This window comes from Hetaerina americana, unplaced genomic scaffold (assembly GCF_022747635.1).
Source record: "Hetaerina americana unplaced genomic scaffold, ioHetAmer1.1.p SCAF_1, whole genome shotgun sequence".
Classification (NCBI taxonomy): Eukaryota; Metazoa; Arthropoda; class Insecta; order Odonata; family Calopterygidae; genus Hetaerina; species Hetaerina americana.
Genome location: NW_027286069.1, coordinates 33,038,744 through 33,055,347, shown reverse-complemented (window position 1 = coordinate 33,055,347; position 16,604 = coordinate 33,038,744).

Sequence of the window (16,604 nt, the reverse complement as noted above, 5' to 3'; positions counted from 1 at the left end):
GAAACCCAAATCATTAACCACAATGTCTTGGGCGGATCCATAGGCAATGTTCAAGTCCTCCGCTATTTCTCTGATGGTTAATTTGCGGTTATTGACCAACATTTCTTTTACTTTATCAATTTTTTCACCGACTTTCGATGTCGATGGTCTGCCACTGCGTTCATCATCTTCGATTGACTCACGACCACTTCTGAACCGCTCGTGCCACTGGTAAACGACCGTTTTTTTTAGAGAATCGTTGCCGAAACAATTTTCCAACATTTCCAACGTCCGTGCGCCACTAAATCCGTTTTTTACGCAAAATTTAATACAAGTTCGTTGTTGCAAATTTAAATCCATTTCTGCAATTGTAAAAAATCGCCAACACACACAGAGATAGATGTACTCTTGGCTACGTAACTTTTGCAAATGTCAAGTTATGACACTAAGATTTAAAGGGAATATCAACAACAGATGTACCAATTTAACAAAAAAAACAGAACTCAAATCGGAACGATGGGAGCGGCACACGGTGGTTATTCCGGGAACTTTTTGATCCAGGTAGTATATGTATATATATTAATATATAGTATATACATATATTATATATATATATTAATTTACTCACTTCTTTCTTTCGAGTCGATTTCCTCTTTACCAAGGAATAAGTACATTAAGTGGGAATAGGACTGTGGGACTGTGGAAAATCCTTCAATCCATCGCAAAAGGATTCACTCAGGCTTGGTCTTATCTGATTAAGTTTGGTAATAAATAGAAAAAAAAAATTTTAACAAAATATTCAGCAACAAGATGTTCACTTTAACGCATTCAAATTAGTACGCACAAGTTTGGAATTGCTGGAGTAGTGGAGTGAGAGAAAAATAGGTTTATTATACTACCGTACAATATTTTCCAACATCTCGCCTTCCCATCTTGAAATATCCCTGCTTTCATATGCCTTATTTAAAAGTGCTTTCTCCTATGCATAATAAAATTTTCATATCTTTAACTGTTTCATTACATACGCCATCAAAATCAGTCTAATAATGCATGGGGAGGGTAAAAAGTTGTTAAAAAATATGTAATCGATGCGCCCCAATTTTTACGGAAATTTTGGGCCAGTTTAGTCAGCTGGAAGGTAATTATTATATTTAATTGAGATCTCATGAACATTTCGGTATTATTATTCTCCATCTAACAAGACACACCCCACTCTTCAGAGTGGCAGGGTGTGTCGCTCTGATTACATTAAACTGTTCTTCAATTCCGCATATTTCTTTCCTCCTTTCATTTCCTCCAACATGACCATTCTTTTCCTCCCCTAACTCGCCGGCCTAACGTTAACCCTTATATCACATTATTTGGAAAATAATGAATCAAATATGATGTAATCAATACTTGCATTCGAAAAAAATATTTCAAATAATGTACCATCACTGCTATTATTCTTGTACATTAAGTACTGCCAGTTTTCTTCTTACAATTTGTTAGTCCTAAGACATTGTATGCATACATTTTATGGCTATTTATGTATAACTTGTGAACTTAATCTGTAAGTTTAATCTTGTAAATGTGTGACGAGTGGTTAGGTGGCAGAAGAGGCTACATAGTATCAATTTCTCCCCAAAATATAGACGACTATATCTATCTTTCCTAAGACCAAAGTTGGAAACGACAATCCTAGATATGAGCTTGAATTAGCGAACGAATATAGATTTCCCTCATAAGAGGTGCTCTACGAGTTCAATCCAAGATGCGTCTTTATGGAGAAAATGATAATCTTACCAAGAACCAAAATCGTGTTTTCATCCAAATGAATAAGAGGACTTTTTTTAATTTTTCACTCCAACATCCCACTCGAACCGACGAGACGCAGCAGATAAACACTCCGGCGACCGTATCTTCACCAGCCCTCGTGGATCCGTCGAGGACCCCTACGTTTTGTTATCCCCCCCCCCTGTCATTCACTCCGAGGCGAACAAGTGGTCCCTTCCCGCAAACCGGCCCCTCCTCCCCCTCACCCATCCTCTCCACCCCAGCGCCACAAAGGGAGGCAGAGGGCAAAAACGTGTACCGGTGAGAGAGTCCCCTGGACCGCGCCCCTACCCCTCCGCAAGAACTCTCGCGCGCACTCTCGTGCGGAGCAACGACACTCCCTCGTCATCTCATCTTCCACCCCTTACCTCCCGAAGAAGATACATCCGGTCCATCGGGGACGGACGATCCTCCCGCGAGGTGTAGGATCGGGGAAGGGTGGGGGGACGGAAGCATGTCACGGGGACGTCGGAACTGGTGTCATTCTTGGGGAGAGGGGGTTAAGAGGAACCAGGCGGTACGGGTTGAGGAAAGGAGGGATGGGGGAAACGGAAAAGCTAGATGGAAGTGGAGAGGAGTTCCCAGGAGGTGGGTGGATGGGTGTGAGAGGGTGGAGGAGAGCGTCGTTTAATGTTCTCGCAGGAGTCCGTGTGGGCGAGGGGAGTGAGGTGGGGCCCTGGGGGAGAGAGGTGGGGCCCGGGGTGAGTCTGGACGAGGCCGCAGGAAGCCCACACCCAGGCTGAGTCTCTCCTCCACCATTCCGCGGGAGGAGACATCTGCTCCGGTGATTCTCCCGAACCACACCACCCAATCAACCCCCACCTCCTCCCACAAGACCACCCCTTCCCTCCCCCGCCCGTGATTAATGGCAAATTAACGCACTCACATCGAACCCCTCACGTTCTCTTACCCCGCCCTCCCCCCACCGCAGCCCTCCTCTCATAACCCTTGTCCAACCCCTCCGAATGTGCGCGTGAAAGGGATGGCGAAGGGCGGGGGGTGAGGTGGTGGTAGTATTGGCCCGTTTGGTGGGGATGGTATAACCTCGTGGGGCCAGCATATGGTTCGACCAGGGAGACCGGTCCGTTAAGACCCCTTTTTTCCTTACCCTAACTTTCAGACCATCGCACCCCCCCCTTTACCCACTTCCAACGCCGAAACCATTTCATGCCAACCCCCTCCATTCATAAACGAAGGCGCGCGCTCGTAAGTGTGCGAGTGTGTGCGTGTGTATAAATATGACCTTCCTCCCCCACGACATCTCTCCCGGGCGACCCTTCTTTCTCCGTCGAAATAAATCCCCATCCAACCCCCTTTCCTGTCCGCCACCCCACTATTGTCGCTCGGCACCGCACTCTCTTCCGACAATATTACCCCTCGTTTAGGGATCCGCTTCCGATCGGATTTTTCCGCTCGGACGACAGTGGGGGAAGAGGATGAAGGCGGGGGGTTTTAGGGTTTGGAGGGATGGGAGTAGGTGAATTAGGACGGGAGGGCATGCGCCAAAAGGGGAAGGACGTATGGGCGGAACGAGGCGAGGTCGAGCGGGAGGGAGAGGACAAGGAGAGCAAGAGTGCTAAGAGTGCGGACGTTGGAAAGAGTTTTTTTAGGGTATGCCGAGTATGTGGGTAGGAATAAGGTCAGGGTGCGAAAGGGCGAATACAAATATAACGCGCGGGAGTGGAGCGATAGCCCCCTAATTTTGTTGTTCACTGCCCGAAGTCTTAAAACCCTCTTGCTCCGTGACACAGAGATTTGATTCTTATTTCTTGAAAATGAAGCCAACTCAAAAATATTTCATAATATGAGCTTGCTATGAGCATCGCTTTATGCTTTGTAAAAGTGGTAATGAGGTGAAAAACAGACGGATAATAACCGCAGCCCGTAAATCAGGAACCGATGTTCAAAAATTTATTGTTAACTCTCTCTCCTTGACTTTTAATCGGCTGTGACAAGGACAACAGCAGAAACAGGTGGATTATGAGTGATGGAAACTTGGGGCTACGGAAGGATGTTAAAGGTTAATGGATAGAATAGGTGAACCATTGAGAAGTTACTCGATGGAAGACTGATTGTTAATGATGAAATAGATTGAAAAGTTGTTCTAAGTAAATTCCATTTCCTTGATATGATTACGTATACGAATGCCATTTACAGTATTGATTTTTATCTTCTAAATAATTTCCATCAATATCATTTATTAAAATCAAATTACTAATGAGGAAATGAAACTTTGATCTGTAAAGACGTGAAGCATTTGTGTTGTATGTTTTGAAGTAAATATAATTATTTTTCTCATTATAATTATAGTAATTTATTCTGCCTAGTGTAGAATTATTTCGGAAAGGAGCACCATAAAATTTTATTCTCATCCATCATAGCTAATTATTTTAATTAATTCTGAACTCACTTTTCCCTTAATTGGGAATTTTGCCAAGAGAAAATAGATGCCATTACCGTAAGTAAGTTAACAAAAATTAGTTAATACGAAGGACTTAACGAATTTATTTTCATCCTAAAATTAAATTACTATGAATGCTAATGTTTAATTGTAAATGTGTATTATCATAAAAATTTGGAAAAAAATTACAAAAAAATTCTCTCGACGCTACTTGAAGTTATTCCTGAGTATTCTTTCACGCAGCATTTGTTGAATTGGTTAGGATCATCAGAATTCCGATTAACTGAGTGATAAATCACTTTGACTTAATTTGTTACGTCTTCTTCCATTCAGAATTAAAAATTGTCTTACGTTGGACTCTCTTCGGAAACGACACAAAATTTAGCTTAAAACTTTTAATAATTCCCGGAAATATTGAGTCGTGCAAATGGAGAGGAATTTCCACGATAACTCGACTTAATTTTTATTTTAGTGAATGAAAAACATTTTAACAAACTAATTAATTCAATTAGGCTGTAATTTCATTTGTTATAATCTCTACACAATTACATGTTGTATCCTCACACCATTGTGCAAGGAAGAGGTTCCAGATGATCATTTTGGAACTTAATATGAACCACTCACTATACGTTCCATCTAATCCGACGAAAAATTATTCTCAGATCGAAAAAGATAAAATTAAAATTATTTTTCACAGAAAGCAGACCTTATAGAGTGTATGTCCCAAAAATAAGTAGAATAATTGTTTTACCGCCAATGCAGATGGCTGGAGTGGGATGATTTCTGGTGGAAAAGAGAAATATTATAAAAGCAACGTGGCCCACATCAGTTAACTGTGGGTATTTACAGTGTGTGGATTGCTGCTAGACTGGATCCCTGTTTTGTGGTCATGTCACGAATTCACGATGCCACATTCCATGGAACAATGATTATCGATAAAATTTTGTGTAAAAATTGGGAAATCGGTTTCGGAGACCATGGCCATAGTTAAGGATGCTTATGGAGATGGAGTAATGTCCCAAGTGGTGGTTTTTTGCTTGCACAGGAAGTTTGAAAGGGTAACGATGAGGTTAACAATGAGGGATGCCCGGGACATCCATCAATAACACAGTGTGATGAAAATGTGCAAAAAGTGAGACATGCTCGATTCCAATTAGCCCTCAAAAGTCAGGATGTTAGCGGAGTGCAAAATTCAGAAAAATACATGGTATTGTATTCTTACAGAAGATTTAGCTAAGATTTCTCAGAGAAAGATGTGCCAAGATGGTCCCCTAGGTGCTGCCGGAAGACATTGTGTGGCAATATTGCCTTGGACCTCTTGGACCACGGGTGAAGTGACCCGAATTTTTTACAATAGGTGGTTGTTAGTGACGAGACATGGGTATTTGAGTACGACCCAAGTATAACCCCATTGAGTACCATTTTGGACAACTGGATTATGTCAAAGAGGTATTGACAAGGTGCCTGAACGAGGATCATCTTAATGCCTAACAGGAAGCATACCGCAAGTAGCAGAGGCACTGGCATTGGTGTGTCGATTGATGAGGGTGCTCTAGTGAATGATTATCTCATAATACATTTTACATAAAAATTCATTGTAAGAGCGGATAGCAAATAAACTTCACTAATATGCCCTATCTATAACATTTGGTCTTACATTTTTTTTGGTCGAAAGCGTCATCACAACAAAAGATGGATTTTTCTCATAATTTATATCAACGAGACGTGGAGTTTATGTTTCGCCTCGAACAAGGAAGTAGCAAGATTACTACAAAATCAGGAAAAATAGGGATTAGAGAGTTCAGCAGCAAGCATAAACAAACAAGGCGGTAACCTATAAAACCTATGTGTACGGAACGCTCCTGGCACGAAAATAGTCAGAGGTGCTATTGTTCGCTATCCTTCCAGGGATTATGCACTCGAAACTAATGAGCCGCGGAGTGCAAATTAGAGTGGTTTTAGGAACCTCGGGACTTAATCCTTGCATCAAAAATTCGAATTACTATATTTGCGATTTACATGTACCATGCTAGATATTTATTAGGAAAAAAGGATATCTGCCAGAAATTCCAAATGATTCAGAGAAATTCGGTCGCCGTGATTCCCTCGGGCACTTGTTGTGGGAAAATATGAAAAGGGCTCTTTGAATGACCTCCACGTGACACATTGCATCATTGGCTGGAATTCCTCTCATTAAACCGACACCTCATTAATCACGAAGCCGTGAATTAAGTGAGGAATGCCAGTGCGTATCTTCATCATAACTAGTCTCCCTCAAACTAAACACCACAACGAAAGCGGTATCTAAGCATGCGCGGTTTAAGGCTTGCCTTCAAGAGAAATATTTTTCATGCAGCTTTGTTCATTTATCCTAATGACCGATTTTATTTAATGAAACCAATTTACTCCGGGAAAGCAAGAAACTACATGAAACCTAATTTTTTATTAATCTATATTTATGGTATATAGGGAGCAACAAATAAATAGGCTGAAACGACCAAACTATGTACATTATTATATAATCGAACTACTAGTATTTATTCCAGTTTGTTTAATCGAGAAAAACAACATCCAATATTGTAAGATGTATAGATAGACGATTAAGTCTGTTGGAAAATAAAGGCAAAAGGCTTTCTACTGTGACCTAATATCTAAATATTCAAATATTAGTAAACTGGCCTGAAGAAATACAATCACAGAAGGGGGAGAAGTGGAAATTGGAATGATAAAACAAGGAAGCTGAAATAGGAAAGTGGTAAATGTACTGCTGGTGAGGGCAACCGACGACCAAAATATGTATTTCTCGGAATATAATGTTCATAGTGTTTTAAACATGCTTATACTTTTAGTGAAGTCCAATTAATCATACCATGGTACTTTTTGCTTACTAGAGGCATTATCTTACACTAGCTTAGGCGAAATCATTTAAAGTCACAAAAATCAGCAAGCAAATTAAGCAGCTGAACACTGATTACAGTATTATATCCAAGAGAATAAAAATAAAAACAATAAAATAAGTTATTTAAACTAGAAAAGTCGAAGTAAGAAAGTCGAAATTCAGAGGCAACTAGAATCCAACATGGTTTAAAAGGAGGAGAAAGTCGTGCCTACCTTATTATATTTGCTGTTCAAGTAGGAGAGCGAAGTTCACGATCTTAGTTCCAGAGTGTCTTGATTTTCAATGGTGCTCTGATCCCTTCTGTCGTTGCTAGAATAGCACTTCTAGTATAATATGCAGGTTCCCCATTCGTCTAATAGGGGCATTCAACTTGGAAAGCGGGCATATCAAACTTTCATATAGCCGTCGTATAATAACAGGTCAATACCAGGGCCTATAGTCTTCGCACTTCATCTATTACTTTCCAAGTTCACCGCTGCTCGGCCGTCCAAACGACCTGATAGAATCAAAAAATATCAGCCACTGTGAGTTTCATATAATTACAAGTAGTACATGAAATTTGCTTTAAAACATTTTTAGCAACATTTATAATAAGTTAAAAAACTGAATTGACCCGAGAATTACTTTCTCTACACCAACATGTACCTACATGTATTTTAAAACTTAGCGTGAAGTTGCCGCTAATTATGAGTTGTTCCCGTGATATCATACCATAGGAATAATTCAACAAATATGACTCATTGAATTTTTTAAAAAACTTCAGTTTATCTAATGTTCCGCACATCTTATTAATACCATTAAGAAGGATGAGGAAAGATATATTCTCCTTCTATTACGTGCCAGTTTCAGTATTCCAGAGGTTTTTGCCTTCAAACGACGCCCGGGAAAATAATGGAACATTCTTCATTAAACCATCCCATGTGTTAATATAATATAACCAAGCGAGCAGAATAAGTCCTATACGGGTGCTGTGTGACTGGTATGAGGATAGGTGAGATTAATTATGATAAAATAAAATTAATAAGGCTCTAGAAAAGTAGGAATGCTAAGTTAACCATTATGACAGAATAAACTGGAGCAAATGGAACAGATTCTATTGGGCAGTGTTTTAGAGGGGAGTGGGCACAGAAATTAGGAGAAAAATTGCATTGGTGAAAGAAGCATTTGCAAGAAGAAGAGAATCGATGACCAAGGGAATCCCTTTGTTGATCATTCTCTTCAAAACCCTATTCAGTGGCCGAATTGAAAAACCTTCAAAGCTCCAAAGACATCGAGATGGAAGAAATGGAACCGGTGTTTCAAATCTCATTTTGCAATTTAAACGCATAACAATAAACGTAATACAAGTATTTATAACGGAATGCACCCAGATGCACCGATGTTTTGACATACATTGTAGCCTGCAGCGGCAGTTAACGACCCCGTACACGAGCTGTATTGTGATTTCATACGTGCTACAGCTACAGAAGCTGTGCTTAGACCACCAGCTATGCAAACCATTGAGCCAATAAGGCAGGGCATAGTCGCAAAGGGAAATCATCGTGAATTACCACCTAACAATCTTATATATTCTATCATCGATTTCGTACAAATACATCGTTTTTCTTCACACGCTGGCAAACATTGCGCTTGTAAATGAAATACTTGACTCGTGGATATGGTATAAAAAGTTGTTGACTTTGAGCGATAGGCAAGAGGATCAGGGAAATGAGCGAAAGCTGAGAAGTTGCACATTTTGTATTGACTCAATATTAACCAATAACGCCCCCAACTGCGCCAGGCTTTAAATAATAAGACGATTTATGTTTCATCAAAATTTTCGTGGGCGTCTTCACATCACGCTATGGGTGCGTCGACATCTTTAGTTGAAGATCGATTCTTTACGCACCGCAAAATTGCAATCAGTAGACGTCTCCCGTCGTCCAGCTCGGCATCCGAATCATCGCTTCGTACGAGCAACGGCCAGGATCGATAATAATGCGACATCGATGGAATATCGAGACATTATACGGCGTCTACCGAGAGTGGGGAGTGAAAGAAGCGTGTGTTGGAGGAAGAGTTGGGTTGGCTGAAAGACCCGGGTGTACTGTTATTAGGGGAGGAAAGGGGAGCGGTGGGATAGCTGTCGCCGGATGATGCATTGAAGAACGATGGACGGAGGGGGGAGCAGGGGAGGGGAGAGGATTTGCGGGTGTGATATTGCGCGACGGGCTCGCTCCCCCCATCGTACTTCCTCCACCCCAGACCCTGTCACTTTCCATCCTCTTTCTTTCTCTCTCTCTCTCGCTCGCCCCCCAACCTCCGCTCGTGTATCAGTAGATGTATATTTAAAGGGCGTGAGTAAATAAATATACACATAATACACAAGAGCCCTCACGCACACGAGCGAACACGAAGTATAGGAGGGATAGGGATGGTGCGGAGGCTAACTTACTCTCTTCCCACTCCGAGGCCCCGGGCTCGAATCCCGGTGGCGACAGATATTTTACAGTGGTGTCCCGTTCGCTACTTAAGGTGCTTTATGGAGGGCACGTTGAGTGAGTACACTGTCCGTCAAATAGGGCGTTAAGCTGTGGACCCCTTGGCGTCTTTCGTTAAGAGCAGGCTAATGCCGACGCCGGGTTTCTTTCCACCCTTCATCCTTTCCTATATATTTCTAATGGCAAAAATCACCTCAGATGTCGGTTGCCTCCACTAAAAACTACAACTACTACGAAGAATAGGTCGTAGGAGTGGTGAGGGGTCACCGGAAAGGTGAGGGGAGGAACCGGTCCCGAAAGCCAGCTCTTCTCTTTTACTGCAGGGCATTGATAGGCACTGCTCTCACTCCCAACAGAATATGTATACTAATAAATGAAGATGTTTTTTCAAGTCCGTCTTTGTCCGAGTAAAGATTCGCAAATTCTGCTGTATCTTCTAAAAACCCAGCTCATGAGCACTTAAGTAATCATGCACTAAAAATACAAAATGCTACTGCCATTAAAAAATTTCCCGCTAGAATGTTGTCTTACAAATCTAAAGAAATGCTATCGGAATTTAATATATCCGTGTTGTACATAATGTGTACTTGAAATGCGTTATCCATTAGTTACATACAAAACCGTTCCCTGATATGTTAAACGATGTAGTAAAAGAATGATAAAAATCGATCCAAGTACCTTGACCTGATTTGTCAGGTACTTTGAAACGTCCTAGGTCATGGCAGCAAAAACAGACTAATGATGGACATTTTTGAGCAAAATACTATCTCATGCTCTTGACGGAGTATACATAGCCATACAAGAAATGGTAAATTAACCGTGACAAATTTTTCAATCGTTCTTTTTTTACAAGTATACACGAACTGTTATGCATTAACTCCATTCGGCTTTGTCGTAGAGAAATAAATTAGCCAAGCAGAAAAAAGAAAGCCATTAATTATTTTGTGAAGTGCAAAAATTGCTTTGGTATTAATGGCGAGGAACTTTAATGGTACGTGGGCGGCTCGTTCTGAAGGAATAATATAAAAATATTCACCGTCCAACTTAAGTTCTCCGCACTTTCATTTCTTTTATTTCGGTGGTGATCTGCAATTCCACAAATGTAGAAAAAAAGTGCATACTCACGATGACCTTTTATACGGCTTTGACAAGGGTTTGAGAGCGAGTAACCGTAATTATTTTCCAAAGTTCTTACCACTGGGTCTCCATTTCCCTCAATGTTTTATAAGGTCATACTTTATGTATTCCACAAATGCATGTACAGCAATGGATTACTAGCGATAATACATAAACAAATATAAACACACGCGCACGAACTACCCTGGAAAGGCCTCCCCTTCTCGCTGGCTACCAAAAAGCGTCTCTAACGGAAGTGGGAGAGCGGGGGGGGGGGATCGAGGGCACACAAATGGGTGGGGGGTTGAAGCCAGGTTGGGATGAGATGACGATCCGCCCCTTCACAACCGTTTTGTGGTGCAAAGGTTTTACAGGGGGTTAGGGGTCGGGACGAAAGAGTGAGGCGTATCATCGCGCTCTCTCCTTTGTCCCTCGTTTTCCCCTCCCATCTCAACTCTTAAACGAGATTATTCGCGACACACGCTCTTCGTCGCGAGGGAATCGAATTCTCTTCTGGGCGTGTCAAAACCGTCGATCGTTGGCTTTCGTCACGATTTCAACTGCGGCAGAGGGTGGGTTTTGGGACGTCCCGCAATCGAGGAGGTAGTTAACCCGCCGCGTCGTCAGCGAATAATTGTTTGCGCAATTGACACCACTTGAGACTCCAGCACCATAAGAGAAAAAAACTTACTTTTACTGATTACTTATCGTTTTTTGAATAAGAATATGGTTGCCATTCCTCTCTGATTGTATACCCTCGCTTATATGTGCCAATTCCGATATTCTGTTTCCCGATTCCCTACCACTCTGTATCCATTACATTGAGGTCCATTAGAAGGCTGAATTCTAAATATGCACTGATTTCGCTAAAAATTAGCAAATACATTTCAAATAACTTTTGACATGCAAAAAAAGGAATACATGACAAATCACCGGGCTATATATTGTGTTATGTTTAGAGATCAGCAAGGATTTGAAAAACTTATGTGCAAATGTAATCAACAAGTGTAATTTTTTAAGCACTTCTCCTTAAATTTTAATATTTCGATTAAGAGATTCATTCCAAGGTGACATAAAATAGTTCATTTAATGATAATAATATTTAGTCTGAATTGTTTTCGATAGAGCGTTCTTTAAGATCAATTTTATACGGCGTCAGTCTAAAACACCACTGCCACTTCTCAAGATATTTGCAGAGTATATAGCCTTTCATATAGAATCCTATTGTAATGCAGGGCCAATGACTCTTTCATTCTCAACTTCTGGATGAAGAGCCAATCATTTTGAGCTTTATCAACATGTGAAATCCTGATGAAAAGTTATTATAGTTGTCTTTGTGTTTAGAGTTCATTAAAAATTAATGTTTTTCTTAGGCATCGGAAATCGTGATTTATAAAAGTTTATAATAAAACTACTCGGAGCCCTCTCCAGGTGGATTAATGTAAATGAAATATCGATGTACCAAGGTAAGCAAAAATGTCGACTGATGCGGTGGCCGACGGTATTTGGGAAAGTTTCTGACAGAAATAGGAGGGATAAAGCGAGTTGTTAATAGGTCGTTCAAGGACATAAAGGTCATTAAGTATTTACATTGAAAGGATACACCGGTAATAGGCATACATGACCAAGTCACATTGAGCATGAAAAAGAACCTAATCATTGAACAGATAGATTATATGAGAAAAGAGTAAATAGCTTCAGAGAATGAGGCCGATCGAGAAAGTGAAACGGCACTAACGACTAGGTGTGCTAAAAGCGTCAGAAATAAAATAAAATGTTTGAAAAATGCATGCATATATGTATGAAAAGATGCATGTGATAGAGAAGCAAGAATTATATATGCAGTGGCAGCATGGAATAATGAATAAAAATGATCGAAGCACTTTTCCGCTTGATAACATTTTACCACCGGGTTTCGATGTATTACATCATCATCATGAGGAAAAGTGCTTCGATCAGTTATTCATTATGTTCGACTTCCACCACATCACGCCTGAAGCTACTCAATTTGAGCATGAAATAAATTCGAAATACGAGATATTTAATAAACAGGCTTATATTGTCTTTGTCGATCCCAAAAAGGAATAACATGAGGAGTTGGCATGTACCCAAAATTTCTTCTTTTAATAAATTCCTAGAATTTTCTCAAAAAGGAGCTCACTCTTAGATAAGGCCAAGGGCGTTTGTACTTAAGGGTAAACTATGATGGTAATCCCAGAAGTACCCAATCCAACTAAGAAAACACAAAAGTTTTGGAAATAAATGTACTTATTTTTCAACATAATCTCCTTTCAGCTCTCTACCCTTTTCCCAGCAAAGTTCAATAAGTCGATACCCTTTTTATAGTATGCACTGTCTTGACCCTCAAAATAGCCATTAACTGCCGACATCACTTCTTCACGGTTGGAAAATCTTTGACCACCGAGCCATTTGTTCAAGTTTACGAACAGAAAATAATCCGATGAGGCTAAATCTGGGTACAAGAGGTAGATTTTCCAACATTAATTCATTAATTTTGGCCAAAGGGCCTTAATTTTTGTATTTGGTCTCATTCGATTCAATATATTATTTTCAAGGGCGATACAGATTCATCAGTGACAAAATAAGTGACCCAAAAAGCATAAATTATAATATGTACATAAAATATTATCACGCACATGGTGTTTAATTTTACTAATTTAAAACTGTTAACATCAATTCTCCCCTCTGGTTTTCTAGTCGTGAGTTTGAATAAATACAAACAGGAAAGATGCGGGTAGACTGTGCCCAAAGATAATCGATTCAGCCACTTAAAACTCCAGGATGGTGGGTACTAACTGAAGGTTTAATGCCGATTCCCTTGCTTTAGTTAGTTATAATTATTGGTTTTCATTTGGATTTCCATATTAGCATTTGGCTTAAGGATTAACATCTTTAATTCACAATTAGAGATTTCATTAGAGTAAAAAGCCAATTATTCTTGTGCCTGCCTTTTCATGCAGAGATATTCGGGTAAGCCAGAGAAGAAAAGATAGATTTACTTGGATGGTTGAGTCTAAAACGACGTGTTTTCGGAGAGTGACGTGCAGCCGCGTGTTATAATTCATGTCTCGTTTGAAATGGTTTCCATGCTCCCATAAGTACGTTTCTCGAATAGACATGGCATGCTTCAGTACACTAAAACATTTGAAGCATAAAGTAAAAATTCATTCATTTTTTAGATACAAAATATAAGTTTAGAGTCGAGGAACCTATTATTTCAGATTTTAGCAATTAGAGGAAACTCTAAAAACTGTGCTGCAATTACTGATATTTAATTTTTAACTTTAGGAAAGGTCTCGCTCCCATTATAAGCTCTTCAATTCTATACTTTCTCTCTCCAAAAAATATTTAATCAGAAAATTATTACGTTCAATTTAGACATACGAAGTGAAGATCTGCCATTGCGTTTTAAAAATGTAGCTATGTATTTCGTATTCTTATTATTATTATTGGCAGTCCACCGTTTAGGATAGATTCTGGATGAACACAGACTGAACATCGCTACATTTCTAAGCCTCGCCTAACAAGACACATCCCGGTACCCCATACTGCAATATCGTCATCTTCAATTCCACATAAATTCTGCATCCTTTTATTCCGTTCAATATGCCTATCCCTTCCCTCTCCCAACCTTGCTTGCCAAACCTATTCCCCTTTATCACGATCTTCCGCGTTCTATCGCCAATCATAATACATTTACAGTACTGAGCATCCATTTTCCCGCCTCCTTTGGACCTTCCCCAAAACTCCTCTCTCTTCCCCCACCATTACTAGACTTCTTCATTTGTTTTCTTCTCCTTTAAAGCCATTTTACCTCTCCCATCCTTCTCCTAACCCACATTTCAAAAGCGCCAATCCGCGTCCATCATATTCGACGACCATGTTTCCGCACCGCACTAAACCACGCTCCATAGCAAAGTTCTCGCAAATGTTTTCTTAATATCCTTATTCAACGTCCCTGTCATCATTTCCCGCCTCCTTGTGAAGGCTCTTTGCCTCACGAAATTCTTCGCCTTATGTCCTATGCTGTTTGATAATTATTTTACTGCATCCAAAGGTGCAATTGTTTGTCAGTTGATAGTATATGTATTTGCATGCGTTCAAATTCTAGCTTGCACGTTATTGCATGAATTTCTTACTGCATCCTAAGGTGTAATTATTTGTTAGATGATAGTATATGTAATTGCATACGCGTAGAATGAAAGGATTTTTGCATGAATGTATACGCCACTGTGGGTATAGGTTTGCATGGATGTGTTGATTTTGCATGTGGTTTTGTTCCCTTTTACGGGTGGTGACTTAACACCCCCCACCACACGCCCTTGCAGCGGCTTGCGGGGTTTTACGTAGATGTACATATCCTGACTACCTTGACTATTTTGTTCCAGAGCACTTCCAAGATAAGTAAACTGTTCCACCTGCCCTCACTTTCCCCCCTAACCTTCTTCCATCTCGAATACCTCACAACCCTTGTTTTTTTAACATTGATTACCATCCCATATCCATCACAACAGTTTTCTAATGCCCTCAGCAATGATTGTAGCTCATTGACTTACTGGATAACCCAAGATTGATGATTCTTAAAAATGATTTTATGAATTGCCCACAAAAATTCATTCATGCCTCCAGCTATTACCATCGGTCATTTACCATTGCCTCTGCATACATATACGTGCATCGAAAAGTACGGGTCTGGGGTAATTTGCACCCCAGTCTTACTCTCCTTTACACCGCCCATCCTGACTCTACTCGTACATCCGCAACTCGTAGTATGATACATGTATGGGTAACGGATAAGCCGTGTATCATCTACCGCAACATTCTGCAATGCATTCATTAACTACCTAATCTGCTCCATCAAACGCCTCCCCGGAATCTACGAAATAAATAAATACATACTGAATGTACTCGAAGTTTCTTTCTACCAGGGACCTCATTACAGCTATGGCATATTGCGTACATCTTACTACTTTTGATCTCAAACTCATCATCCACTTAGTAATCTTTTGCCCTCATTTCCAACCTCCATATGAAGATTCTAAGGACTACTTTGAATGCATGTGAAATCAAATTTATTGTTCTATAGTCCTAATATATGGCTACCTTTTACTTTTTTGAGATGGTAACTAACATTGATTGACGAAATCTTTCGGCCATTATTCTCTCATAAATACTACCAATTACCCTCTAAAAAATCTTCCGTCCGCTTCTTGCTATACCCTTACGCAGTTCCGCTGGGATTTTATATATCCTATTTGCGTTATTTGATTTCAATTTCCTTAATAATCTTGTTTATCTCGCAATAAAATACCCCAAGGTTTCCCCATATACGTCATATTATTTCACTATGTCTAAAGTTGACCTAATATCCTAAACACCCTTACTCTTACTATCCTTACCATTCTTTTCCTGTATCACGAAACATTCATCTAACTAAAATCCATTACAAAATGGCATTATACCATGTTTTAAGCGTCTTTCGAGCCCATAAACTTCGGGCTAACCTGAGACCTCGTGACCCATTGGGCACAACGGGTAGAAGGCTTAAGAATATTACTAATTTTAAGTTAATTAATTTTTACACCGACGTTAATTGCAAACAAATTATCTTAATTATTAATGTAAATTCAACTTTTTTCATTTGGTACCTAATGTCATAAAAGCTTTAAGTTTTCTATCTAGTGAGGAAATATATGAATGGTTACTGAAAAAGGGTAATCAGATTAAAAACTTCGTAAAAAAGGTGTTACCGGAGAATTTTAGAGGTCAATATATCGGACGACAAATGAATGTCTCATAATAATTAATCTTCGGGGTAAATCAATATTTGTTTTCCACACAGTGGAATTATTAACCTCTTATTTAAATACTTTCAAAATATGGAATAAATAGC